The sequence below is a fragment of the Choloepus didactylus genome, chromosome 10 (assembly GCF_015220235.1).
Source record: "Choloepus didactylus isolate mChoDid1 chromosome 10, mChoDid1.pri, whole genome shotgun sequence".
Taxonomy (NCBI): Eukaryota; Metazoa; Chordata; class Mammalia; order Pilosa; family Megalonychidae; genus Choloepus; species Choloepus didactylus.
Genome location: NC_051316.1, coordinates 78,702,712 through 78,706,807, shown reverse-complemented (window position 1 = coordinate 78,706,807; position 4,096 = coordinate 78,702,712). Strand labels below are relative to the sequence as shown.

Below are 4,096 nucleotides of genomic sequence, written 5' to 3'. Positions count from 1 at the left end.
TTAGCTCTTTCTTGCTTTTTGATATATACATTTAGAGCTGTAAATTTCCCTCTCAGCACCACCTTTGCTGTATCCCACAGGTTGTTGTTTTTTTTTTTTTTTTTTTTTTGACAATTTAGCTCAATTTTAGTAAAATGCTTCCCAAGCATTACTTTGACTGAGTACCCAGGTTTAAGTTATGAACATTGACAGTGTTCATTTATATAACCATCCTTGAAGTTGAGGATTTAACCATTTTCTAATATTAGCCTATTTTCTGTGCTGCTTATTATTAACAAATGTAAAGTTGTTTGTTACATTTATTGATTTTGTGAGTGTTTTCTGAAAAACTTCAGTTTATCTGTGAGGACCGATTTCCATGCTGACATTGCATGCATCCAAATTTTAATAATGCATAGAGGCACAGAATTAGAGCAATGAGATAGAGCATATTCAAACACTAGCACACCCATTCCCCTTTTAATTGCTTGTTTTTGCTTAGTACTTCTTAAAACAAAAAGAATCTTTGAATTCAATGTTCAACTGCTGAAGAAAAAATAACAGCAGGGCACATACTTAGGGCTCAAATCAAATTATAAGCACTAGCTGGCACAAAAAGTAGACATTAATTTCCATATGATTCTTTTTATATAAAAGTCTTCTCAACCAGGGTTTTGCAAGCAAATTGATAATCCATACCAACATGATTTAGGTTGAAACATACACATGGAATAACAGTGTATTCTTTGGGAATTAAAGTGAGAGTAAGAATTTCAACTATCCAAAATCCAATTCAGGCCTTTGGGCAGTGGGAAGCTTGTACTAAGCAACTGTGCTACATTTCTGTTGCATTAAGTTTTTTGAATGATTATACCTAGGCTATCCTTGGTTTCATCCTGTAAAAGGCACGGAGTGCCAACAGGAAAGCATGCCAGCCATGTAAGAGTTCAACAATGCATGGTTTTTATTCTCTTGCTCTGAGAGTTTGTATCAATTTTAAAAATATTAAACCAAGGAAAACAACTAAAAATTTATGGGCCTCTTATGCCTTAGAAAGGAAAACAAAGTTAACCACTAATTTGCTTGAATATAGCAGGCTTAGTGGTCCTGTATTTTGATAAGTTTTTAAGAATTATTTTTAAAGTATTAAGAAAGGAAAAAACCCCACTACCCCATTTTAGAATTTAAGCAAAGGGCAGGAGGCCTTCTTTACACTCAAATAATATTCCATCAGCAGTTCAAGTTTGACCGAGGTAAGGAGAAAGGAAATTTTCTAAATACAACTAGGACTTTTAGCAAGGCTAATACACTAAAATGATTATTACTTTTTTTAAAGAAAATGCACAAAAACCAAATAGGAATTTTGAGAGTTTTCATTTGAAGGTAAATCTTAATGCTACTAAATTCACAAATATGCTAATTAAAATACCCAATCTTAGTTGTTATCTAAAACACACATTGCAAACATACAAGTTATCTGTTCCCTCCACATGTCAGCACCCATTCATATGGCTTGGAAATGGGGAGAAGAGATTCCCCTTAAACTGCAAGTCAGCAGGTGTTTCTTTACAGTTAACTTGAGCAAAATTCATACAAAATAGTAATTAACAATGATCTTCTTTACTTGTTAACCCACAAGGAAACACCTTCAAAACTGCATTTTAAGTTTCTGTACTAAAATGTAGAAAAACTGAACTACACAAATATTGAAAAGTTAAAAATTCCTTAATTTTTTTATTCTTGGCACCACTACCACAATTTACAGGGCAATATACCTGATGTAATGAAAAGAAAAAGAAAAAGAAAAAGCTACAATAAATAAAAGACCTCAGGGATGTACATCTAATTGACACTACATGGCATTAATCAATAGCTGCACTTTTTGCAAACTGTGGCTTTGACAGTCCTGAACAAGAAGGGTTTCCTGTTTAAGCTGCAGTAACTTTTCTGACTATGCATCATCGTTCCTTCCGTGGCAGATTTTTACAGTTCCTCTAATGCATTTGGGATGACTATCTCAAAGTAACCTGCAGCTTTCCTGACAACTCCTCACTCTCTTTCCTGCTAAGAACTGTAGCCATTTTCTGTTGAGTCTTTAGAACCTTCTTCTACCATATACACCACTTCCACCACCAGATCCATAACCACCACCATAGGGGCTGCCTGAGCTTCTTCCACCAAAACTGCACCCTTTCATGGGTCCATACTTTGATTGCTGTTGTCCACTATAAGTTCCAAAATCATTATAGTTCCCACCACCACCATAGTTACCACCACCAAAATTTCCTCCTTCATTGTAACCATCATATCCTCCACCACCACCACCACCACCATATCCACCAACTTGGTTTCTTTATCCTGGTCCACCACCATAGCCCCCTCTACTACTATAACCAGGACCACTGCCATAGTTGCCACCATCACCTCCAAACCCATTATAACCAACATCACCTCCTCCATAAACCTCTGCTGCTGCCTCCACCACCATAGCCTCCTCTTCCACCAAAATTTCCACCATAGCCAAAGTTCCCTCCACCACCTCCAAAGTTCCCTCCACGGCCCATAAAGTTGCCAGATCCAACTCCATGACCTCTTTGTGATCCAGCAGACTGCATCTCTTGTTTAGAAAGGGCCCTTTTCACTTCACAATTATTCCCATTAATAGTGTTGTGTTTCTGAACAACAATTTTATCAACTGTGTCATGATCATTGAAAGTTACAAAAGCAAATCCTTTCTTTTTTCCACTCTGCCTGTCTTCCATAACTTCTGTGGTTTCAATCTTGCCATACTTTTGTAAGCAGTCTCTCAAATTATATTCTTCTGTATCTTCTTTAATACCACCAACAAAATTTTCTTCACTGTTAGATGGGCACCAGGCTTTACAAAATCCTCTCTAGAAACAGCTCTCTTTGGTTCCACTACACGCCCATCAACCTTGTGTGGTCGAGCACACATTGCTGCATCCACCTCTTCAACACAAGGGTAAGTCACAAAAATGAAAGCTTCTGGAACATTTTGTTTGGAGGTCTTTCATCACTACACAATCTGTCAGTGTGCCCCATTTCTCAAAATGTCCTCTTAAACTATCATTGGTAGTTTCAAAGCTCAAACCACCAATAAACGGTTTCCTCAACTGTTCTGGTTCCTTTGGATCATGACCCTCCGTTTTGAGACCGGACTCACTTCCTCCAACTCAGGTTCAGTATGAAACCGAGAGCCATCCCACAGGTTTTGATATGTTGTGTTCTCATTTTCATTTATCTCTAGATATTTACCAATTTCTCTTGCAATTTCTTCTTTGACCCACTGGTTGTTAAGCAGTGTGTTGTTTAACCTCCATATATTTGTGAAAGATCTGGTTCTTTGGTGGTTATTGCTTTCTAGTTGCATTTCATTATGGTCAGAGAATGTGCTTTGAATAATTTCAATCTTTTTAAATTTATTAAGACTTGTTTCATGCCTTGGCCTATGACCTATCCTGGATGCTAGAGCAGAATGTACATCCTGGTACTTTGGGATGTAACAATCTATATATGTCTGTTAAGTCTAATTCATTTATCACATTGTTTAGGTTTTCAGTTTTCTTACTGGTCCTCCATCTAGTTGTCCTATCCATAGAAGGGAGTGTTGTATTGAAGTCTCCCACTATTATTGTAGATATGTCTATTGCTCCCTTCAGTTTAGCCAATGTTTGTCTAATGTATTCTGGAGCTCCTTGATTGGGTGCATAAACATTTATGATTGTTATGTTTTCTTGGTGAATTGTCTCTTTTATTAATATATAGTTTCCTGCTTTGTCACTTACGACATCTTTGCATTTAAAGTCTATTTTGTCCAATATTAGTAAAGCTAAACCAGCTTTTTTTTGGTTGCAGTTTGCATAAAATATTTTTCCCTCCTTTTACTTCCAGTATCTTTGTTTCGCAGGGTCTAAGATGAGTCTCTTGCAAACAGCATATCAATGGATTATACTTCTTAATCCACTCTACCAGTCTGTATCTTTTAATTGGAGAGTTTAACCCACTGACATTCTTACTGTGAAGGGAATACTTGAACCAGCCTCCTTATCCTTTGGTTTTTAGTTGTCAGATCTGTTTTTCCCCTCTCTCTCTTTTT

At 36.8% G+C, this 4,096-nt stretch overlaps 1 pseudogene; it reads right to left on the bottom strand.

The window, feature by feature from the left end:
* Nucleotides 1-2,074: 2,074 nt before the first annotated feature.
* Nucleotides 2,075-3,790, bottom strand: LOC119545237 (annotated as a pseudogene).
* Between the last annotated feature and the right edge of the window lie 306 nt (nucleotides 3,791-4,096).